The 25,500-nt window shown below is 44.2% G+C and overlaps 1 pseudogene; it reads right to left on the bottom strand.

Moving 5' to 3' along the window:
* LOC132418874 (NADH-ubiquinone oxidoreductase chain 5-like) overlaps positions 1 to 23,719 on the bottom strand; it is a 36,859-nt pseudogene extending 13,140 nt beyond the window's left edge.
* Between the last annotated feature and the right edge of the window lie 1,781 nt (positions 23,720 to 25,500).

Here is a 25,500-nt window from a genome sequence, read left to right as displayed (position 1 = left end):
AGCAAATGGGGGGGAAGGCAGACTCATGTCCAAAGGCCAGCTGCCCCCTGACAATCCCCCTTGGGCAAGGGCTTTTAAAGGGGAGTCTCAGGGGTGTATAGGTGGAGGGAGGGGGTCCATGCAGAAACAGCACAGTCAGCTCTGACAGTCATCTTGAAATTAGTCATGCAGTGGTCTGATCAGCGTCATCTTGATTGTTTTAAGTATAGCTACTCTTTAGTTCCAGGGTCAGTTTGTTCCCATTTCCTTGAAGCCAGTTCTTGGAATTGTGGCAGCTTAAGTCATGGCTACAGTTTGGCTGTCATGTAGTTAACTTCTTCCACCTGGTGTGGGTTTCAGTATCTACAAAACAGCTCAAAGTATATGGCTCAGAATATTATCTATAGTGCTTGAGGCAGAACTAAAGGCGCTTGACTTTTCTTAATGATTAAACTATTATTATTTGGTCTTGTTTGACTGTTTTCCTTTGCTTCTGCATTTTCTCACTTCTCTGATTAAATTTATTTATTTATTTATTTTTTTGCGGTTCGCGGGCCTCTCACTGCTGTGGCCTCTCCCGTTGCGAAGCACAGGCTCCGGACGCGCAGGCTCAGCGGCCATGGCTCACGGGCCCAGCCGCTCCGCAGCATGTGGGATCCTCCCGGACCGGGGCACGAACCCGCGGCCCCTGAGTCGGCAGGCGGACTCTCAACCACTGCGCCACCAGGGAAGCCCTTAAATTTATTTTTTCACTAAAGTTTTTGTATACACAAAAGACAGGCAGGGGACACGGCGGTGGGGAGGACCATAGGGGTCCTGCTCTGTTTCACTGTGGAGGGTTGCCCTGAGCAAATGGAACCTCCGGCTGTGACCTGAGAAGTTCAAGGTGGCAGAGTACATCCTGCCTTTCCCTGTCAGTGGTCTCAAAGGTAGGGCCTGTGCCTTAAGACACTTGATGGCAGAGTTATCAACCCTCACTGCACATTACAACCACCCAGGAAGGTTTAAAACCGCTGATGCCTGGATCCCACCCTCTTGATGTAATTGGTCTGCGGGGCTGCTGGGCCATGGGATTGTTTTCCAGTTTCTCAGATCATTCTAATATGCAGCCATGGTTGCCAGCTTCTATTTTTTGAAAACTTGAAAGGCATACTATACACCTGTGGATCTTGTTAAAATGCAGATTCTGATTCTGGATGGGACCCAGGAGTCATATCTCTAACAAGCGCCAGGTGATTCCCAGTAGAAATGCCATCCCAGGTGGAAGTCTTCATACTCAAAGTGGTGACCAGCAACAACAGCACCACCTGGAGCTTTTTAGTAATTTAGACTCCTGGGCCCCGCCCAGACCTATGGAACCCAAGCAGGAATGCCAGGGAGAGCCCAGGTGATTTTCATGCACATTAAGGTGTGAGAAGCACGCTGGGCCTGGGGTGTATTTAAAGAAGAGCGAGGAGGCTAATGATGAGATTCAGAACTGAGGCGTCTGGGCAGGCGTGAACGGAATTGAGGATGTGTAGCCAGGAGGAGAGAAGAAAGAAGAGAAGGAGGCAGGTAGGTGTTTTGACCCTCGTAGAGGCTGTTTCAGGATGGAGGAGGGGACTGAGGGATGTGTCATCCAGAGGAAGACCTAGGAGGTCAGGGGGACTCATTCTGTCCAGCGGGGTTGGTTGGTTCGTTGGTTGGCTGCCCCTGGGGCTCTGGGGGTGACGCTTCTTGTCAAGGAGGTCACACTCGATTAATGATGGCGGAAGGAATTCAAGCGTTGTAAAGATTTGATGATTTCTAAGCTGTCTTGCTACTCTGAAATTGTGTCTGTGGAGTTGAAGAGGTTGGATTTGTCGGGTCACCTGGGGACCTAGTACCTGTGGAGCTGAGGTGAGATGTGTCAGAACTTGAGTTTGGGGTCCGGGTGAATGCAGTATTTCGGGGTGAAACTGATAAAAACCAACCTACTGTGAGGAGATGCCTACAAAACGGTGTCAGGGAGGAAGACATTTTCCTTTACCCCCAGGGTGCTTCAGGCTGGTCTAAGAATTAAATTGACATCGGGGAGATTAACGGGAGAAAAATCAAACAAAAGCTTAGTAGTGTGTGTATGTGGGAGAGACTCAGGAAAATTGAGTAGCTCGCCAAAATGGCTGAAACCCTCACCTTAAATACCATCTTCAGCTGAAGACACAAGAGGATGTTAAAGCTGGGGAGACTCAGTTATGGGCGGTGACCAGGAAAAGCACAGTAAACCAGGGTAAGGTTACTGTGTGGTTACCACAGTAAACCAGGGTAAGATTACTGTGTGGATTTTCCTGGGCGGTGACCAGGAAAAGCACAGTAAACCAGGGTAAGGTTACTGTGTGGAGACTCAGTTATGGGCGGTGACCAGGAAAAGCACAGTAAACCAGGGTAAGGTTACTGTGTGACCAGGAAAAGCACAGTAAACCAGGGTAAGGTTACAGTGCCTCTCCACTGATAAATTTCTAGAGATTAGGTCATCCTTTTCTTCCTGGTACAGAGAGGGAGTCGCCTGTAAAAATGGGGATTTCCCTTACGACTCTGTTTCTTGCAAAGGGGCAACTCCTATTTGGTTTTCAGAGCCCTTCCCACATTTGCTGTTTTTCAGAAAATGACCAGCTTAAAACAATATGCCAAAGAGACATACTTTAGGGTGGCAAATTCTGCTCCCCTACAGGGGAGACGTATTTTATACAAGAGCATGTGGGAGGAGACTCTGGACACCTCCAAATCCAGCAGGGGTGACCCCAAAGTCCTGAGGCCCCGTCTTGCTGTGCTCTGGTCTCTGAGGTCATGACGTGTGACCAGAAGACATGGGCTGGGAGGTGGGACCAGGGGTTGGGTTCACGTTGGAGGGGTGTTTATCTTGCACCAGCCAGAGAAGAGGATCTCAGATTGGGGTGGCCTGGTGCTTTAGGTAGAAACAGCTCTAGAAGGGAGAGGGGGAACCATGACGTCCTCGGGTGGAAGGACCGGACTCCCGTGGTTTCAAGCAGTGTGGGTTCACTGTGCCTGTGAATTGAGGACGAGAAGCCGAGCGGGGGCCACGCAGGGAGACCTGGGAAGGAGAGGTCTGGGCCCCCGGGCGGCTTCACAGGTGTTGGCAACTTGGCTTTCTGGATCTTATTTCTCGGGCTCTGTCTTTCCAATGGTTCAGTTCCCCTCTCTGCCCCAGTGTGTGCCTCGTGTCTGCCGGTGGGTCCGCAGCCTCTCTGTGGCTTCCACAACCTCGGGAGGCAGCTGGGAGAGAGGCCAAGAGCCCCAAAGGACAGAGGCTACAGAGGGTGGGGATCCTGTGTCCAGGCGCTTGTGGCCTGAGCCCTCGCTCTTCGCTCACCTGGACGAGACTTGAGGGCACTTTGCTTGCGTGTGAAACACCCAGGAAGACTCTACTCTCCCACAGAGGAACTTCCTTTATCTTTCTCGAAACCCGGAGCCCTCTTAGGCAAGCTTGCATTTTGTCTGTATTTGGTAGAGAGTGAGATTCAGAGAAACACTTACGCTAAGTGTGCAGGCCCCGGGGCGTTCTGTGTGTGGCGCTTTCCTGCCCTTCCTCAGGGCTTTCTCCTTGGTTGCAGGTATGCTGGGCAAGGGCAGTGCGTGGGGCGCCAGGTTGGGGGACATCCTGTGTGGTGATGGGGGTGGTGAAGGCCAGGGTCGCAGCAGGAACGTGCCGAGGACCTGCTTGGTCTTCCTTAGGAGCAAACCCATCAAGCCTCTGGTGGGTTTCTCGGGCCTTCCTCTCAGACGGGGGAGCTTCAGACTTCTGTAGCCAGCACTCGGGAAAGGCAGGTCAGACGGAAAAGCAGTCAGGTGCTGGGGGCCCTGCCTGGGACCCCGCCTTGGTCATCCTGGATCAGGGGGAGGCAAAGGGAACCTACAAACTGAGTGAGTCCCCATTCTGATCTGTGCCGTTCCTCCCGGTTAGAATCTCGTGGAATCCTCCTAAAACTCTCCATCTGGGGATGACACACTGCATCTCAGAGACATGCCTTGCCCGAGGTTCCCCACTACGAGGTGCAGCCCTGGGACGCCTGGGGGGCTTGTCCATCGCACACAGGTGCTCACAGAGGCTTGGGCCACCTCAGGCGGGGGAGGGGCTCTCCCTGCTCAGGTGTCTTAACTGCTAGGACACGTGGAAACCCTTTCAGACCAGAAGAAAGGGCTATTGTTCTCCAGGCCCTTATCCTACCTTCAGGAGCTCTCGCTTTTAATCACGTTTTAACTGATTATTATGATTCCAGGAAGCCAGCATTAGATTTCATTTACCTTCCTGTTTGGGCCCACCAGGAAGTAACCTTTGCTCAGAGCTGAGTGTTCCCTGGGCACCCCATCTTAGGAGGAAGTTGATGAAAGTTTTGTTGCATCTGCTGCTTGAATAGTTTCCACCCAACAGTTGGAGCCCCACTCCAGGGGGGTATTAGTCACCCTGTCTTGAGCTGAATCAGATTTTCTGTGGGCTTTGTCAGCTCACCTCTGTGAGGGGAGGAGTGGCTGTCTCCTTAGGTACCCATATTGGTCGGGCTCTGAAGTTCATGCTCTCAGCCCTGCTGACTGTTAAATCCCGTGGTTTGTCCTGAGCGAGCAACATGTCGGCTCTTTGCCAGAGATACCACCATAAAGTCTGCAAGAAACTGTACTTACGAGAAACTTCTTGAATAGACAGTTATTCAATTTTTCGAATTCAGGGGATGATTGCAATGGTCTGATCTTCTACTGCGTCCAGCATACAAAGCAGTCCTTCTCATACTTAAGTTAGGTAATGTCATTTTTCCACTCAAAACCCTCCAATGGCTTTTTCTGAAGTACCTACTGTGATCTACCAAGCCCTATGTTACTCGCCTTGCCTGCCTACCAACCATTTCTTCCCTCCCTTGAGGGCTTCTTGACTCACCCTGACTTTTTGCTCTGGTCACATTACCTTGTGTGCTGTTCATCCTACTATTTCCTCCCTACCTCAGGGCCTTTGCACTTGCTGTTCCCCTAGGTATCCACATAGCTTCCTCACTTCTTGCAGGTCATTACTCAAATGTGACCTTCTCACTGAGACCTTTCCTGGCTACTCCCTAGACTCTTCCTCCCTCCAGCACTCCCTTTGATATACCCATCTGATATACCGTATACTTTTACTTTATTGTGTATTGCCCATTCCTTTACTCTAGGATTTAAGCTTTCTGAGGCAGGATGTTATTTGTGCCTGCTTGCTTGCAGAGAACAGTATCAGGCAGTAAGGTGCTCAAATACCTGAGTGAGTAGAGGAATGACCATCTCCAACACAATGCCTTTAGAGGCCAGTTATGTAACAAAAGTATGAAACGACTGGAATAAAAACAAAGGTGGGTGGAGAGTTGAGACATGCACATCCCTGCTAACAGCATTAACTTAAACAACAGCAGTAACAATCACAAAACAGTTCCAGCGAGCTTCCCTGGTGGCGCAGTGGTTGAGAGTCCGCCTGCCGATGCAGGGGACACAGGTTCGTGCCCTGGTCCGGGAAGATCCCACATGCCACGGAGCGGCTGGGCCCGTGAGCCGTGGCCGCTGAGCCTGCGCGTCCGGAGCCTGTGCTCTGCAATGGGAGAGGCCACAACAGTGAGAGGCCTGCGGACCGCAAAAAAAAACCCCACAAAAAACAAAAAAACAGTCCCAGTTACACCAAGCCCATGTGTGTGCCGCTAGTTTGTGACTATGTCAGATGGGCTGGACTTCCCTAGAATTGCTGTCGGTGAATAGCCCTGAGGAGAGGTGCCCATGGTTTTCCTTGAGGGATCTTCTAAGAAGTAGTTTTGTGAAACTGTCATTTTGAACATTCTAAAGATAACGATGCATTGTTCATTACATTGTATCTGTAGAAGGAACTTTTTTTCTCCTATTGCTATCAGGTCAGGTATGTGTTTCTCAAACCATTTTATTTTTGAATCGGATAGACCCTAGGACTCATGTTACTGATAGTTGTTTTTCCAGGTAGAAAATTTAGAATTGAAACTGTAACCCTCTTAAAGGTGTGAGACGTCCTGACATACATTTTGTATCAGCCACGTTCCTGATTCCATATTATGTCCTGTCCCTTTTGTGCCTTTGCCTCATCTTTCTTTTTTTTTTTTTTTTTGCCGTACGCGGGCCTCTCACTGTTGTGGCCTCTCCCGCTGCAGAGCACAGGCTCCGGACGCGCAGCCTCAGCGGCCATGGCTCACGGGCCCAGCCGCTCCGCGGCATGTGGGATCTTCCCGGACCGGGGCACGAACCCATGTCCCCTGCGTCGGCAGGTGGACTCTCAACCACTGCGCCACCAGGGAAGCCCTGCCTCATCTTTCTTACTCAATCCTAATCCAATAAGAGAAGAAGTGAACTGAATACTTGCTCAGGCTTCTAGGAATAAACAACATCCAGAATAAGTAGAACAGTTTCCCTTTGTTTTCTTACTAATACCCTCTAACTCAAAGGTGTCACGTGCTATGATAGTCACTGGAAAGTGGGAGAGAAATACAACTGAGGGAGGGAAGGACAGGAGATGGAAGAGGCTTCAGAGAAGGTTGGAAATAAGTGGTGAGAGGAGCAGAATTCTCCAAGAATTAGATCGTCCCTCTTACTATACAAGATCAGACCTCGTGAAACACAAAGAGCATTCCCACAGTGGCCTGGCCAGCCATAGGTGCTTCGCACAGGTATATTGAAGGAAGTGCAGCTTCTTCTATTGGGAGGTTTGGGAATATCTAATGGTCTTGTCTCACATTCAGGTTGTGGACCCCTCTGGTTTCCTCATGACTCACAAGAGTGGGGGTCCCACCCGGCTGTGACTGACTATACCATCCCAAGAAGACTGTCACTCATTGACTTTTAGAGGTCCTCCCTTTGTTCATTTCTCAGAAACTTCATATTTGTGATCAGGACAAATAAAACTCCCATGCCTGAGCCTCTAGCTGGGTGAGCACAGCTACGAAACTGACAGCAATCCTGACGCTAGGGATACTACCCCCGTGACATGGTCAGAGGAGAGGTCATGATTGCTTTTTATCTGACTTTATCCAGGAAATGCCCCAGTATCTCCCAACCTCTGATGCGCTAATGCGTTTACTGTGAGTGCAGAGTAAGTGTTTAACTTTGCCTGTTTTTTCATTAGTATCATTAGTCTAATAATTGTGTTGATTCTGTTCATATGTTGCGAGAATGTTTCCTCATTTTCCTCCAGGAGGACTGTGCTCTGAATATTGCCTGATATCTGGAAGCCCTTTATGATGCTTAGCAACTGCATGACTCATGGCTGCCCATCAGCTGTTGTCAGTTTAAGAGAATGGTTCTATTATCTCCTCTAGCCAGTTTTCTTCCTGCTTTCATCACACACACACACACCCTTCCAATTTTAAAAGACTCCCCAAAGGTGGGTGTCCCACCTATCTACTCAAGTTCCTCTTTTCTTCTGGCAGGAAGCTCAACTCATTATTTGATCTTCCCATGGCCAGAATTAAGTAAAACATGATTTATCAAGCACCTTCTACGTGTCACATACTGTTCTAGGGAGCGGGGAGGTAGCAGTGAACAAAACAAACTCTCCTTCCTTCCTGGAGCGAACTTCGCGGTGAGGGGAGAGAGGCAGTAAATGAAATAGGTAAAAGACGTGACGGTAAGCGTTAGGGAGGTAAATAAACCAGGAAAGGGGGTCAGGGCATGTGTGTGCCCACGTGGAGGGACGTAACTTGGAAGTGAGGGTTCAGCGAAGCTTGTCCTCGGAAGGTGGCATTTGAGTCATGACTTGCAGGAGTGAGCCATCCAGGTAACCAGGGACAAGAGTACAGGTACTAGAATACAAGGAAGAATGGAGCCCCTGAGGAAGGGAGGTATTGGCAGGCCAGGAGCAGCGAAGAGACCCACGGCTGGAACCGTGGCCAGAGGTGTGGGAGGACTGGTCTGAAAACCTGAAGGGGTGCAGCCGATAACGAAGGGCGTAGTGAGGAATCTGGCTTTGGCTGATGTGAGAGCCATTAAAAGGTCGTGAGCAGAGCCGTGACATAATCTGGCTTGAGTTTTAGCTGTTCCTTATAACAGCTATGCGGAGAAGGGCAAGGGTCAAGGAAGCAGGGAGCCTGGTTAGATGGCGTCATGGCCTCAGGATGGTGACCCGGCGGGGGGGTGGATAAACCCTCAGCGGCTCACATAGCACCCTAAGATGGTGACTGGTCTCCTGTCTAAAACCATCAAAGTTCTAAAAGTTCTAAATCAGGTGATTCCTATTTAATCGTAGAACAGTGTTCAATAAATGGATATTTGGTTCTATTAAGAAGGATAAAAGGGGTATTGGAGGGCTTCCCTGGTGGCGCAGTGGTTAAGAATCCGCCTGCCAGTGCAGGGGACACGGGTTCGAGCCCTGGCCCGGGCAGATCCCACATGCCGCGGAGCAGCTAAGCCCGTGAGCCACAACTACTGAGCCTGCGCTTTAGAGCCCGTGAGCCACAGCTACTGAAGCCCGCGCACCGTGCTCCGCAATAAGAGAAGCCCATGCACCGCAACGAAGACGCAACGCAGCCAAAAATAAAAATAAAATTAATTTATTTAAAAAAAATGATAGTGGTGAGTTGTTTAAACTTTACAGAAAAGTTTTATACACACAGCTTCATTTAGTCTTTTTAACTAGCTCATGCGCCTTTTAAACTAGATACAATTGTCTATTTTAATTTAAATCATAAGAAAATTAGTACAAGATAAAATTCAGACAGAGCCCGATGGTTTGAAAATGAAAAATAAAGGCTTCCTTGCTCATGTCAGCCCTGTCTCCCTCAGACCATCTCAGCTTTTCAAGAGCCTAGAGAGGAATCATCTGGCACATAAAAGCAGGGAATTTATATCTCCCACCCAAACCAGATCAACCCAGCACAGTTTTCTGTGCCTTGAGTTTTTTCACTTAATAATCCATCTTCATGCCCTTTGCACATTCACACAGGGGATCTATCCCCGGTCTCAATGTCTGCGTAGGTTAGGTTCAGACCTTGGAGTTCTATTTTAAATAACGTGACAGGAAAATCTTGAGAGATGAGCAGAGTTAGTCGTTTTGTAAAACAGGAAACTCTGGTTCAGGGAGAGAAGGTGACTGGCCCCTTGTTTTGCAATGAGTGACAGAACTAAGCCTCAGGTGTTGGGTCAGTTCCTTGTGATTCCCACCGGCACCGAGAAAGCGCGTCCTCAGGAGTGAGAGGAATAGAAAGCAAATTGGCCTGTTAGAAATGGTGTGGGAGGGGCTCTTGGACTGTTCAGGAGCCACACAGGACAATCTCCTGCAGCCCTCTCCTCCTGCCCTCAGGTTCCTGTCAGTAAAGAATGGCTTTGATCCTTTGATGCAGCTGCTAAGGGCTTAATGGGGAAGCTCTTAAATCAGGGAAGCAATTAAGCTGTCAGGTGGGAGATCACCTAGTAGAGTAATTGCCACAGTCTCAGTGCTGAGCCACTTGCCTGTTTGCATTTCTCTCTGTGTCATTTCCTCTGCTGGGTGGGACGTATGCCTGTCAAAGAAGTTCTCTCCTGTTTTTATACCTTTTATATTTTCTTAAATTTATTTTATATTGGAGTATCATTGATTCACAGTGTTGTGTTAGTTTCAGGTGTATACCCGAAGTGATTCAGATATACGTATACAAGTATCTATTCTTCAAATTCTTCTCCCATTTAGCTTATTACAGAATATTGAGCAGAGTTCCCTTTGCTATACAGTTGGTCCTTGTTGGTTATCTGTTTTAAATGTAGCAGTGCGTACATGTCAATCCCAAACTTCCAATCTATCCCTGCCCCCCTTCCCCACCCAGTAATTCTAAGTTTGTTCTAAGTCTGTGAGTCTGTTTCTCTTTTGTAAATAAGTTCATCTGTATCATTTTTAAAGATTCTGCATATAAGTGATATTACATGATATTTGTCTTTCTTTGTCTAACTTACTTCACTTAGTATGATAATCTCTAGGCCCATCCATGTTGCTGCAAATGGCATTTCATTCTTTTTAAAGGCTGAGTAATATTCCATTGCTTCCATGTCTTGGCTATTGTAAACAGTGCTGCAGTGAACATTGGGGTGTGTGTATCCTTTCAAACCATGGTTTTCTCCAGATATATGCGCAGGGGTGGGGTTGCTGGATCACATGATAGCTCTGTTTTTAGTCTTTTAAGGAACCTCAATACTGTTCTCCATAGTGGTTGTACCAATTTACATTCTCACCAATAGTGTAGGAGGGTTCCCTTCTCTTCACCGTCTCCAGCACTGTTTGTAGACTTTTTGCTGATGGCCATTCTGACTGGTGTGAGGTGATACCTCATTGTAGTTTTGATTTGCACTTCTCTAATAATTAGCGATGTTGAGCGTGTTTCCATGTGCATCTTGGCCATCTGTATGCCTTCTTTGGAGAAATGTCTATTTAGGTCTTCTGCCCATTTTTTGATTGGGTTGTTTTTTTGATATTGAGCTGCATGAGTTGTTTGTATATTTTGGAGGTTAATCCCTGTCGGTTGCATTGTTTGCAAATATTTTCTCCGATTCTGTGGGTTCTTTTTTTTTTGTTTGGTTTGTGGTTTCCTTTGCTGTGCAAAAGTTTTTGAGTTTAACTGGGTCCCATTTGTTTATTTTGTTTTTATTTCCATTACTCTCAGAGACAAATTGAAAGATATTGCTGTGATTTATGTCAAATAGTGTTCTGCCTGTGTTTTCCTCTAAGAATTTTATAGTACCCAGTCTTGCATTTAGGTCTTTAATCCATTTTGAGTTTAATGGTATTAGAGAATGTTCTAATTCATTTTTTTTAATAAATTTATTTTAATTTTTGGCTGCATTGGGTAATTGTTGCTGCATGCGGGCTTTCTCTAGTTGCGATGAGCGGGGGCTACTCTTCGTTGTGGTGCACAGGCTTCTTACTGGGGTGGCTTCTCTTGTGGAGCATGGGCTCTAGGCACATGGGCTTCAATAGTTGTGGCCCACAGGCTCTATCTAGAGCACAGGCTCAGTAGTTGTGGCACACAGGCTTGGTTGCTTTGTGGCATGTGGGATCTTCCTGGACCAGGGCTCAAACCCATGTCCCCTGCATTGGCAGGTGGATTCTTAACCACTGCAACACCAGGGAAGTCCTCTAATTTCATTTTTTACATGTAGCTGTCCAGTTTTCCCAGCAGCATTTATTGAAGAGACTGTCTTTCCTCCATTGTATAGTGTTGCCTCCTTCGTCGTAGATTAAGTGACTGTAGGTGTGTGGGTTTATTTCTGGACTTTCTATCCTGTTTCATTGATCTATATTTCTGTTTTTGTGCCGGTACCATACTGTCTTGATGACTATAGTCTGAAGTCAGGGAGCCTGATTCCTCCAGCTGTTTTTTGTTGTTGTTGTTTCTTTGTTTCTTTTTCCCTCAAAATTGCTTTGCCTGTTTGGGGTCATTTGTGTCTCCATACAAATTTTAAGATTTTTACATTTTATATTTTCAAAATGGATGGATCCTTATTTCTTCTGATTATAAAGTTAGTGAATGTTCATTATAAAACACACACATACTACATATGAACATAAAATAGGAAAAATTTCCATGTAATTCTCCCAGTGCAGCAAAACACCGTTAATAATTTAGGTCAGTTTCTAATGCAGGTGTTTGGTGTGTGCCTGCATACATGTGTGTAAGTGAGTGTGTATGCTTCCTTTTTATGCAGATGAATTGTTACTCATATTCCCCTACACTTGTTTTCATTGACAACCTGTCCTGGCTCTTTTCCCATGTATCTCATTCCTTCTATGCTCTAAACCATTTTTTAAAGATTCCAAATGACTCTATTAAAATGGTTTAATGACTTCATAAGCTTTTATAGTCAAGAAGTACCATAAAGTATTCTTATTTTGGTGGCTTTCATTTTTTTACTCTTACAAATAGAATCCCAATACACATACACACATTTTAAATGCTCAGTTATTCAACTCATCAACAGTGAAAAAAACAGATCAGGCTTGTTGGCTAGAAGTGAGGTGAGCCAGGCTTCCTTTCTGGCTCCGCTATCTTGGAAGTATCCTTGATCTGCTGTGTAATGTTAGGCCAATCCCGTCCCTTCTCTGGATCCTTTTTTCTCCCCCAACTCCACAAAAAATTTCAAACTCAAAAGCAGAAAGTGTTTGTTGTGGAGCCCTTGCTACGTGTGTGGAGGCGTATCACTGAGCGCTCTGGGGAAACTGAGAACAGAACATGGACCTAGTCCCCCACAGCATTACACCCTGGTGACACGGCACATGCATGTGGTGGGTCAGGTGAATCGGGATCCTTCCCACCATTCTCCTACATTAAAGAAAGGCAGGGTCTTGATAACAATGGGGAAGGGGTGGCGATTCAGGAATAGCATAAACCAAACCACGGAGGTGGGGAAGTGGCAGGAACATGTGGGGACAGTGGGGAGCACAGTGGGCTGAGAAGTTCAGGTGGTTTAGTGATGAACTAGAAGGGCAGTTTGGTGATGGTAGGGCTTTGGATGTTAAGAAGAGGTATTTGGACTTGACTTGATCTAAAGCAATGAGCAGTCCTAGAAGATGAGGGGGGGCGGTGTTGGGAATTCATACAATTGCAAAGCCCATTTTGTGGCCAAGTAAAAGGAGTGTGTGTGTGTGTGTGTGTGTGTGTGTGTTGGCCCTGGGATCACACCTTAGAATGTAATTGCTAGATTGGCATGTAGCCCAACTCTTTGGTGTGAAAAGATAACAAAGACCCAGAGGGTGTGAGGGTCTTGCTCCAGGGTACACTTAGTGACAGGTGCAGGTGTGGACACAAGCCTGGGCTGTGTGACTGAGTGATGCTCCAGCCTCACTGTCAACCTGCTAAAGGCTTGTAACATAACGGCTTGGAAAGAAGCACTGCGCTTGGCATCTGGAGTTCAGGGTTCCACTTCCAGCTCTGCCCTGGCTGTCTAGACCCTCCTAGATTGGCAGTTTATATGTAGTTAAATTGAATCACTGGATTAGGGCATAAAGCTTTGTTCTTCTCCACCCACACAGTCTAAATCATAATTCTGTGTTTTGAGAAGCCCTTTTGTACATATTACCTTATTTAACTCTCTTTACATTATTTATTTATTTATTTTTTGGCTGCGTTGGGTCTTCGTTGCTGCGTACAGGCTTTCTCTAGTTGCGGTGAGCAAGGGCTACTCTTCATTGCGGTGTGCGGACTTCTCATTGTGGTGTCTTCTTCTGTTGTGGAGCATGGGCTCTAAGCGTGTAGACTTCAGTAGTTGTGGCCTGTGGGTTCTGGAGCGCAGGCTCAGTAGTTGTGGCGCACGGGCTTAGTTGCTCTGCAGCATGTGGGATCTTCCCGGACCAGGGCTCAAACCCATGTCCCCTGCACTGGCAGGCGGATTCTTAACCACTGCGCCACCAGGGAAGTCCTACATATCTTTTTGTAATGAGCTGCTTTGCCCGTTTTGTTAGGTTCATGTTGTACGTAGCTATAGTTTGTTCACTTTTACTGCTGGGTGCACTATTCCACTATGTAAATATGCTACAGTTTATATATTCTACTCTTGGTGAACATTTGGGTTGTTTCCTGTTTAGGGCTGTGATATTGTGGTATATAAGAAATACATTTTTGGTGTTTGTCTGTGGTTCCTGGCTCATTGTTCCCCAAATCCTTGAAATTTCCTGAGCGATAAGAGCAATGGGAACGATGTTTTGTTCTAATGATTGGTCTCTTGTCCTTAGTACCTTCTCCAAAGGCAGAATGGGTGTCTTGTTATTCATAACAAGCCCCTTTCTACCACAACTGGTTTTATGTAAATGAGGTGACTTTTGGAAAGCACCTTAAGAATAGGGGCTGGTTGCCAGGCAACTAATCATATATTGAGAGGGTTGGAATCTTCAGTCCCCCTTCCACTTCCCCTGTCCCATGACCTCCGAGGAGGGGTGAGAGGCTGAAGGTTGAATCAGTCACTAAAGGCCAATGACTTACTCAACAGTGACAACGTAGTGAAGCCTTCATAAAAACACAAAGTGAGGGGGTTTGGAGCTTCCAGGTTAGGAAACCAGAGAGTTTCCACGTGCCACCGTGCAGGGTTTAAAATTTCATGAGGACAGAAACTCCTTTGTTCAGGACTTCACTCTATGTACCTCTTCGTATGGCTGTTGATTTATATCCTTTAATATCCTTGGTAATAAACCAGTAATCTAGCGAGTAAACAGGTTTCCTGAGTTCTGTGAGCCCATATATAAATTGAACCCAAGGAAGGGGTTGTGGGAACTTCTGATGTATAGCCAGTTGGTCAGAAGCTAACCTGGGTTTGTGAGTGTCTTATGCAGTAGCGGGCTGTCTTGTGGCGCTCAGTCCTTAACCTGTGGAATCAGTTGCTCTCCCTGGGTAGACTGTGTCAGAATTGAGTTGAATGGTAGGACCCAGCTGGGGTCAGGGAATTGCTTGCTGGTGTGAGGAAAACCCTCCCCAAGCATTGAAATTGAGTGTGCAGAACTTACAGGGGCTATTGAAGGAAAGGCTCCTGAGAATATTTTTGTATCTGTATCTGGTGAACAGGCACACACATTTCTGATGGTTATATACGTAGGAGTAGAATTGCTGAGTCAGAGTGTGAATATCTTCAACTTCAGTAGATACTACCAAATTGTCTTCATAGTGGCTGTACCAGCTTATACTCCAACCAGCAGTGTAGGAAAGTTTGTTACTTCACATCCTCACTGACACTTGGTCTTGTGAGTCTTTAAAACTTAAAGCCAATCAGCAGGTCTGTAATGCTATTTAATGGTGGTTTTAATTGGTATTTTCCTGTCACTCCGTGAAGCTCAGCACGTTTTCCTGTTTATTGGCCATTTGGATGTCCTCGCTTGTAAATACCTGGTCTCTTACCGTTTTCTTCCTCTTAGTTTCTTGTCTTTTCTCATGGTGCAAAGAAATGTTTTGTTACATTGCAAATGTTATCTTCACCTTTGTGGCTAAGTCTTTACACTCTCAAGCCTGCTTTTTTCACTTGGTAACATATGCATATCATTCCACACCTTGCCCTTGAAAAATACGGTTGACCCTTGAACATCACAGGGATTAGGGATTCCCCCCTCCCCAATCAAAAATCTCCGTGCTGCTATCTGCCTCAAAAACGAAGGAATTGATAAATGATTCACTCAAGGGCAGGAAGCTGAAACAGTTTGGTTAGAATCGGGATTCAAACTCTAGTTCTTGTGATTCCACATGCTGCGATCTCTAATCAAACAAACTTTGCCCCACACTCAGTTGACTTGTGTGTTCATCTGTAAAAAGAAAATACAGGTATTATATTTATTGAAAAAAATTCACCTGTCAGTGGACCTGTGCAGTTCAAACTCATGTTGTCCAAGGGTCACTGTGTACCCTGAGGCTCTTTCCATTCTCAGGACATAAAAAACTCCCCCCTGCTTTTTATAGCTATAGTGTGTTCTTACAGTAATTTACCATAGTTGATTTCAGTTAACTTTAATTAGACCCTATTGATGGACACAGAAGTGTTTCTACTACTTGGCAACAATTTATTGCAAAAAATGCTTCAATAGGTCTTATCCTAATATATCTTTATGCATGCTGAAGTACTTCTGTAGGATAAGTTCCTAGAAGTAGCACTGCAGGTCAGAGTCGTTGCATTTTTTATGTTGATAATTAGTGTCACATGGCTCTCTGTAGAGAGAACTCCTTAGCTTCTGCACAGTCTTATCTGTGTGGTTCTGTCATATTTTAAGTTTTTCAAATCTAATAGGGAACAAATGGTGCCTTAATGTAGTTTTAAAAAAAAACTTTATTGTGCTATGACTGACCTAAAATACGGTGCAAATATTTAAAGTGTACAATTTAAGTTTTGCCAACATTTGTGAAACCATCACAACAATCAAGTGAATGAGTATGTCCATCATGCCCTAAACTTGTCTCCTGTCCCTTTTGTATACCCTTCCCTTTCCCTCCCCACTCCTCCCCTCCCTAAGCAATCAAAGATCGGTTTTCTGTCACTACAGATGGGCTGGCATTTTCTAATTTGTCCATTTACCTGTTGGACATAGGAGTTGTTTGCAGTTTATTTTTTTATTATTACAAAAACTATTGGGTTGGCCAAAAAGTTTGTTCAGGGTTTTCCGAAACATCGTACGGAAAACCCCGAAGGAACTTTTTGGCCAACCCGATATCATAAGCACTTGTGTACAAGTCATTGTATGGACATGTATTTCCCTTTCTTCTGGGTAAATACGTAGGAGTGAAATAGGTGGATTACATCATAGGCGTATAACTCTTTAAAGAAGCTGCCAATTGTTTTCTGAAGTACTTGTACTAAATATTTTTTCATTATCACCAGTTGTACTGTTTTTCATTCCTGTTGGGACTTCCAGTTTTTCCACGTTCTTAACAACACTTGATAGGACAAATCTTTTTAATTTTGGCCACTTTAATAGGAATATAGTGGTATCTTGGGGTTTTAATCTACATTTTCCTAATGATTAAGCATCTTAATGTGCTTTTTTGGTGAAGTGTCTGAATCTTTAGCCTATTTTTAAAGTAGGTGGTTTTCTTATTGCTGAGCTGAGAATTATTTTTTTCTAATGTTTTCTGAATACAAGTCCTTTCAAAATATCTTCGTAAATATTTCTCTCCAGCCTATGGCTTGCCTTTTCATTCTCTTAACAGTGTCTTGCAGGGAGCAGGAGTATTTAATTTTGAAGTCCAATTTATCATTTTTCTTTTATATATTGTGCTTTCAGTGTCCTACTGAAGAAATTTTTGCCTAACCCAAGGTCACAAAGATTTCCTATGATTTCCTCTAGACAGGATAGTTCTAGACTTTATATGATTTTGAGTTAGAGGTATGTGTCCAAACTCCTCCCCCTCCTCCCCCCTCCTCCCCCCTCCTCCCCCCTCCTCCCCCCCTCCTCCCCCCTCCTCCCCCCTCCTTCCTCTTTTTTTTTTTGTATATGGATATTCAATTGTTGGAAAGACTATCCTTCCCCAATGCACTGACTTTGCATATGTTGTTGTTGTCTTAAAGCAGTTCATATGTACATGGGTTTTTCTATTCTGTTCCATTGATCTATTTTTCTATCTTTATACTAATATTAAGCTGTTTTCAACACTGTAGCTTCATGATAAGTCTTGAAATCAGAGTGTTAAGCTCTTCAGTTTTTGTTCTTTTTCAAAGTTGTTTTGGCTAATTTGAGTCCTTTGCATGAATTTTAGAATCAACTTGATACTTTCTACCAAAAAGGCTGAGATTTAGATTGGGATTGATTGCAGTAAATCTATATATCAATTTGGAAAGCTAGTGTTAATTGTGCTTTTACCTTATTGCTGATAATCTTAGGACCTTTAAGATACTTTGAGTCCATTTACATCCCATCTGACTTATATGCTATTTTTAAAATAAATTTATTTACTTATGACTGCATTGGGTCTTCATTGCTGCGTGCGGGCTTTCTCTAGTTGTGGCGACTGGGGGCTACTCTTTGTTGTGGTGCACGGGCCTCTCACTGTGGTGGCTTCTCTTGTTGCGGAGCATGCGCTCTAGGTGCACAGGCTTCAGTAGTTGTGGCTCGTGAGCTCTAGAGCACAGGCTCAGTAGGTGTGGTGCACAGGCTTAGTTGCTCTGCGGCATGTGGGATCTTCCTGGGCCAGGGCTCAAACCCGTGTCCCCTGCATTGGCAGGCGGGTTCTTAACCACTGCGCCACCAGGGAAGCCCTTATATACTATTTTTGTCAAATATTTAAGTTCTAATTCATTTAAGACCCCACAAGACATAGCTGTTACCATTTTATATTCATTTATATATAGATTATATTCATTTAGATTTTATATTCATTTTGTTTATTGTTTTTGTTTTTCCTTGCTCCAGTCTTCATTTCTTTGCTTCTACCTGGGGCTGAATTCTCCAGCCTCAAGATGATTCTTTAATGTTTCCTTTAGAGCAGTGAGCCAGTAACATTCTTAGTGTTGGTCTAAAAACTTTTTTCCTTTCATTCTTTTTTTTAAAAAAATAAATTTATTTATTTTTGGCTGCTTGGTTCTTTATTGCTGTGCATGGCTTTCTCTATTTGCAGCGAGTGGGGGTTATTCTTCAGTGCGGTGTGTGGGCTTCTCATTGCGGCAGCTTCTCTTGTTGTGGAGCATGGGCTCTAGGCACGTGGGCTCAGTAGTTGTGGCTTGCGGGCTCTAGAGCTCAGGCTCAGTAGTTGTGGCGCATGGGCTTAGTTGCTCTGTGGCATGTGGGAGCCTCCCGGGCCAGGGCTCGAACTCATGTCCCCTGCATTGGCAGGCAGGTTCTTAACCACTGCATCACCAGGGAAGCCCTTCCTTTCATTCTTGAAGTATAATTTTACTGGTTATAGAATTTTAGGTTGGCAAATATTTTCTTTCAGAACCTTGGTGATATCTTTCCATTATTTCCTGGTTTCTATCACTTAGGTTCTATTGTGTTAGCTCTTAGTCTAATGGTTTGGAAAACAATAAGCTTTTTGTCTGTGGCTGCTTCTAGATATTAGGATTTTCTCTTTGCCTTTGGTTCTCAGCAGTATTCCTACCACACGTCTAGGAAAGGGTTTTTAAATTTTACTCTTCTAGTGGTTAATAAGGCTTCTTACATCTGTGGATTAATGTCTTCTATCAGGTTTGGAGGACTCTCAGGTAATACCTTGTTGAAGATCATTTCTATCCCTCTCCTTCTGCAACTACAATTAAACCTGAGAACTTTACACTGTATCCTTTATCTCTCTTACCTCTCACCTGCATTTTCTATCCTTTGACTCTGTGCTTCAATTTAGATACTTTCTTCAGAATGTGGGTGGTGGTCTGGAACCTGCATATACCAGCTTACAAGAACCTATTGTTAAATTTTGTATGAAGGAAATTTGTGAACTGGTTGGTAAACTATTGATAACTTGAAATGGGACATGATAGGTGTACTGATACCATGGAAATTGGCAAAAACTGTAAATTAGGTATTCCCTTATTAAGTTCTACTTGATTTCATAGCATTGTTAGTACACAAATCTGTTTATCAAAAAGGTGAGGAAATCAGATGTGGCCTGGTTTACTGAAAATTCTATTTTTATTTTTTTATTTTTTTTAGAAGATGTTGGGGATAGGAGTTTATTTATTTATTTATTTTTGCTGTGTTGGGTCATCATTTCTGTGCGAGGGCTTTCTCTAGTTGTGGCAAGCGGGGGCCAGTCTTCATCGCAGTATGCAGGTCTCTCACTATCGCGGCCTCTTGTTGCAGAGCACAGGCTCCAGACGCGCAGGCTCGGTAGTTGTGGCTCATGGGCCTAGTTGCTCCATGGCATGTGGGATCCTCCCAGACCAGGGCTCGAACCTGTGTCCCCTGCATCAGCAGGCAGACTCAACCACTGTGCCACCAGGGAAGCCCTGAAAATTCTATGTAATGGAGACTTTCTATGTTTACTACACATGGGTAATCTGTTTTTAAACAGTGAACCCAGAACTACAGAATGACATTATACTAAAATTAATGGCACATAATTTATTTTGCTTTGAGCTTGATTATGCCTCATAATGCTGATTAACAGCAGCTATTGTACAACCTATAGCTGAAAATGGTGTGGGAGATTGGGCTGAATGAGTTCTGACCTAATGAGATGCCTGAATTAAAAAAAAAAAACTATAGAAAAGTCCCTATTTCACCTTCTCATTTGTTGTATCTTACAAGAACAGAGGACATAGTTTGGCTGGGTGGGGGGGTGTGTGAGAAGGAATGTCACCTTTTATTTTCAATAAATGAAAATATGCCATGATACCCACATCATTGATACCAGATGAACTCCAGATTTCATGATAATAAACCTTGAACTCAGCAATTTCCTGTAACTTGGAAAATAACCATTGTTTTCTGTATTGGAAACATTTTAAATGAATATCTTAGGGTGGTAGCTTTTCCTGATTCAATGAAGACAGACATGGGATTTTTTCTACCACTTTTTTTCCCTCTAAGGATTCTGTCAGTTGTCAGTTGACTTAGGAAAAAGTGCCAACCTTATATAATACTATTTGTTAATGTATAAAAATCATTCTAATGTCACATGCCATTGTGCCATTATATGGTTCTGGGTTTTTTTGTTGTTTTTTTTAACTCTTTAGACATATGTGTGTACATAAGTACATTGGTATTCTTTTGTGGGTAAAAGTGTTTGCATGTCAAATGTACTAATTCTAAATTAATGGACAGTCACATATGATTATTCACCTAATGACAATTATTTTAAGTATCAAAAAGTCTAAGATGTTGAAACTGGTGGAGCCTTAAGATAGTTCTGAATCACTTTCAGCTACTAAGATAAGAACTCCGGTTGTCACGCCCAGCCCTCACCCGTGCTTGTAATCTCAATTTCTTTAGCACCTTTGTGAATTGAAAATATACTTTTAAGGGTATATTCCTTGAAATGTGTATACTTTCAAGGATAGTGAAAAGCATGGAGAGAGGGGTTACCCGCATTTTCTATTTAAAAACTCATAGATTTTGGTTTCATTAATTGACTTATATATAATGCTAGAAATTAAATGGCTTCTTTTGAAACTCACCTGGATCCTTAACATGGATGTTCAGTCCTGACTGACCATCTTTCAAAATCTTTCCAACTCAGCTAGTCTGAAAAGAACAGGCAATTTTTAGGGCGTCCCTGGTGGCGCAGTGGTTGAGAGTCCGCCTGCCGATGCAGGGGACACGGGTTCGTGCCCCGGTCCGCGAAGATCCCACATGCCGTGGAGCGGCTGGGCCCGTGAGCCATGGCCGCTGAGCCTGCACATCCGGAGCCTGTGCTCCGCAACGGGAGAGGCCACAACAGTGAGAGCCCCGCGTACCGCAAAAAAAAAAAAAAAAAAAGCAATTTTTAATGTTTGCATTGCTAAGCAGTCGTCTGTGTACTTAACAGATTTTTGTTTTAAAACTATCATGACCATAAAGAACGCCTCACTTTGTGGCTTTCCTAACACAAGCGGGTAATGTGAATCCAGCCATGAGAAACATCAGACAAACACAAGGTGAGGGATATTCTGCAAAATAACTAGCTCACATTCTTCCAACATATCAGTGTCGTTAAATACGAAGACTGAGGAAATGTTCAAGATGAAAGGAGATGAAAGAGCTGTGACAATAAAAGTCGGTGCATGATCCAGATTTTTTTTTGCTGAGGACTTAGGACTATTGGCAAAGTGTGAGTCAGGCCTATAGATTAGGTAACAGCGTTGGATCAGTGTTAATCTTCAGATTTTGGTCATTGCATTGGGGTACTTTAAGAGAATGTTCTTATTTTTTAGCGGTAAAAGGCACCATCTCACCAGTCACGTAACTGACTTTGAAATGGTTCAGGAAGCAAACAAAATATTAAATTTGGGGAATCTCATGAAGGGTGTAAGGGAGTTCTTTGTACTAAATTTTTTCAGTTTTTCTGTAAGTGAATTGTGTCAAAAGTTAAAAGAACACCTGCATAATATCAGTATAATGCCTTTGGAAGTTATTTTAGGACAGAATGAAGAATCCACTTAATTCTATTGTGAGGTGTCCCACAAATGTGGTGAGACGTGTCGCAACAGCTGTGCTGCACAGCCAAGTCTACACGTGCAGAGCAGTGACAGTTATCAGTGACACAACCTCAGTGACACAACCCACCCCCTTGCCTAATGCCTATTTGATGTAGGTTGTGAGAAAACAGTAAATACTGAACACTTTTGTTAAGCAATTTCTCTGTTACCCCATTTAATCTTCACGACACTTCTGCTTCTAGGAATATCTCAGTGTTCCTCATGGGTAGCATTGAGAGGACCTGGTGATACATTGGTATGAGGAAAAAGTGGATGCCAAGAATGACTCTTGGGTTTCTCTTAAAAGCCATGGGTACCCTTTACTGATGGGAGACCTGGAAGAGAGGCTGCTTTGGTTGAGAGAGGAGCTTGTAAATGGAGGGGAAATCAAGATGCTAATTTGAGACATTTTTAGAGTACGGTGAGACACCTGAGGGGAGAGGAATGCACAGATTGGAATTCCAAAGGAGAGGGCTGGGAGTTGAAGAAATTTGCCCCTCACCCAGTCACAGAACTTTTGGGTTGGATATAGGTGTGTGTCATGAAACAATGAGAAACCCTGGTAAATTTCAGTTCCACATGATGTGGGTTTTCAGGGATTCGGCACGAGGACTGAGGTTCTGGAGTGGCTGTGTGTGCTTACCTTGCATCCTTGGCTCTGTACTGAGGTGTATGATGCCTTTGGGGGACTTGAAGGGAGACCGCAGGGGCAAGACTTACTGCTCAGCAAGTTCCCAGCGTTGCCATTTTTCTGGACCTTGAATGCTGGAGTTACGAGTCATACACGGCAGGATCTTGGTCTATATCAGAAACAGAGGTCACTGAATATTGTCCCATAGTAAAGAACTGCTGAAAGATTTATCAGAAAGGATTAAAATCCTCAAAACGATTATGACTCTTAAGACCAATAAACAGCAATGATCTCTGCTCTCATCTCCTATTCTTGGTGCCTCTAATAAGTCAGTCAATACACTTGATAATTGAGCCTGGAATTTCCCAGGGGAAGATGGGACTGTGATGCATACACACACCCCCAATGGAAGACATGAAATATCAAAAATATTTTACTTAATTTGGATTAAATATCAAACAACTAAAAATGAGTAGAGCAAAAACTAAAGTGAAAAGGAGCTGACATATTCCTCACTCCCAGGTGTCATCCTTTAGAGCAAACCGAGTTTTACTTCCCCTCCTGGAGGTTTCAGGAGATCATGCATTTGCATTGTAATTCCAGATCTCATCTCCTGGGGGTGCGTTATTAAGAAAGGTCGTTCCTGTCTCCATTCTAAGAAACATGCAAGGCCGTATTACATGATGTGTTCCCCAACATTTCCCAGCCCCATCTTGGTAGGTAGTGCCATGTAACTGGTTGTGACCAATGAACTAATAAAGTAGTGGTTGAAGCATTTATGAACTGGTGTGGGACCCTACAGCTCTCCCTTCTCTGCCACAGAAATATCAACTTGATCTAACAGGTGATTATAGAATACTCTTCCCAATGACAGCATACTACACTGTTTAAGTACACATGGATTATTTAGTAAGAGAGACCATATTCTGGACCACACATAAAACAGCTCTCTATAAAAATTCAAGTATTACAAAGTGTGTTTTCTGGGCACAGTGAAATTGACCTAGAAGTCAATAATAGGGGGCTTCCCTGGTGGCGCAGTGGTTAAAAATCTGCCTGCCAATGCAGGGGAGATGGGTTCGATCCCTGGTCTGGGAAGATCCCACATGCCGCGGAGCAACTAAGCCCATGCACCACAACTACGGAGCCTGTGCTCTAGAACCTGCGAGCCACGACTACTGAGCCCACGTGCCCCAACTACTGAAGCCCGCACGCCTAGAGCTCGTGCTCCTCAACAAGAGAAGCCACTGCAGTGAGAAGCCCATGCACCACAATGAAGAGTAGCCCCTGCTCACCGCAAGTAGAGAAAGCCCACGTGCAGCAATGAAGACCCAACGCAGCCAAAAATAAATTAATTTTAAAAAGATCAATTTCGCCACAACCTCATAGTCCCTGCATTGCTGGAACCAGGAGGACAGCACCACCTCTGTGCTCTCCATTTCTGCTTTCAGACAGTGATTTGAGCACCCCTCTTAAGACACCACCAGTCAGCCGTTATTGCCTGCTGCTCATACTTCCAGGTCGCCTCCAGATGCCTTGAGCATCTTGGCCCTGGATCTCGGGCATGCCCGGTACTCAGTCCCTGATGGCCATCCGGGGTGTCCCCAGTGTCCAGATGAGTGACTCATCCATCTAGCGTGTGGCCCAACGTGTTTCTTCCTCTCCATGTTAGCAGCCTGCTTGGACAGGTCCCTTTGCAGAATCTCAAATCACAAACCCTGAAGCTGCTTTCTCTGAAGGTGACCTTTTACCTTTTCTACATCCTCCTTCCCCCTAGACCTGCTCTGCAATAGCATTTCAACTTCTGGCTCCTCAGTGCTTCCTTTTTCTCCCAATGCCTGAGCCCCTGCTGGCTTAGTTTATTTCCCTATCGAGGGTGGACCTAGTGTTCATTTTTCTGCTCTCATGAACTTCCTCTTTTCTTCTTAACCTTTTTTATTTAATACATTTATTTTATTTTATTTATTTTTGGCTGCTTTAGGTCTTTGTTGCTGTGTGCGGGCTTTCTCTAGTTGTGGCGAGCGGGGGCAACTCTTCATTGCAGTGTACGTGCTTCTCATTGCAGTGGCTTCTCTTGTTGCAGAGCACGGGCTCTAGGTGTGCGGGCTTCAGTAGTTGTGGCACGCGGGGTCAGTAGTCGTGGCTCATGGGCTCTAGAGTGCAGGCTCAGTAGTTGTGGCTCATGGGCCTAGTTGCTCCATGGCATGTGGGATCCTCCCAGACCAGGGCTCGAACCTGTGTCCCCTGCATCAGCAGGCAGACTCAACCACTGTGCCACCAGGGAAGCCCTGAAAATTCTATGTAATGGAGACTTTCTATGTTTACTACACATGGGTAATCTGTTTTTAAACAGTGAACCCAGAACTACAGAATGACATTATACTAAAATTAATGGCACATAATTTATTTTGCTTTGAGCTTGATTATGCCTCATAATGCTGATTAACAGCAGCTATTGTACAACCTATAGCTGAAAATGGTGTGGGAGATTGGGCTGAATGAGTTCTGACCTAATGAGATGCCTGAATTAAAAAAAAAAAACTATAGAAAAGTCCCTATTTCACCTTCTCATTTGTTGTATCTTACAAGAACAGAGGACAAAGTTTGGCTGGGTGGGGGGTGTGTGAGAAGGAATGTCACCTTTTATTTTCAATAAATGAAAATATGCCATGATACCCACATCATTGATACCAGATGAACTCCAGATTTCATGATAATAAACCTTGAACTCAGCAATTTCCTGTAACTTGGAAAATAACCATTGTTTTCTGTATTGGAAACATTTTAAATGAATATCTTAGGGTGGTAACTTTTCCTGATTCAATGAAGACAGACATGGGATTTTTTCTACCACTTTTTTTCCCTCTAAGGATTCTGTCAGTTGTCAGTTGACTTAGGAAAAAGTGCCAACCTTATATAATACTATTTGTTAATGTATAAAAATCATTCTAATGTCACATGCCATTGTGCCATTATATGGTTCTGGGTTTTTTTGTTGTTTTTTTTTAACTCTTTAGACATATGTGTGTACATAAGTACATTGGTATTCTTTTGTGGGTAAAAGTGTTTGCATGTCAAATGTACTAATTCTAAATTAATGGACAGTCACATATGATTATTCACCTAATGACAATTATTTTAAGTATCAAAAAGTCTAAGATGTTGAAACTGGTGGAGCCTTAAGATAGTTCTGAATCACTTTCAGCTACTAAGATAAGAACTCCGGTTGTCACGCCCAGCCCTCACCCGTGCTTGTAATCTCAATTTCTTTAGCACCTTTGTGAATTGAAAATATACTTTTAAGGGTATATTCCTTGAAATGTGTATACTTTCAAGGATAGTGAAAA

The sequence above is a fragment of the Delphinus delphis genome, chromosome 2 (genome assembly GCF_949987515.2).
Source record: "Delphinus delphis chromosome 2, mDelDel1.2, whole genome shotgun sequence".
In the NCBI taxonomy this organism is placed as follows: Eukaryota; Metazoa; Chordata; class Mammalia; order Artiodactyla; family Delphinidae; genus Delphinus; species Delphinus delphis.
This window is presented reverse-complemented; position numbering and strand designations above follow the sequence as displayed.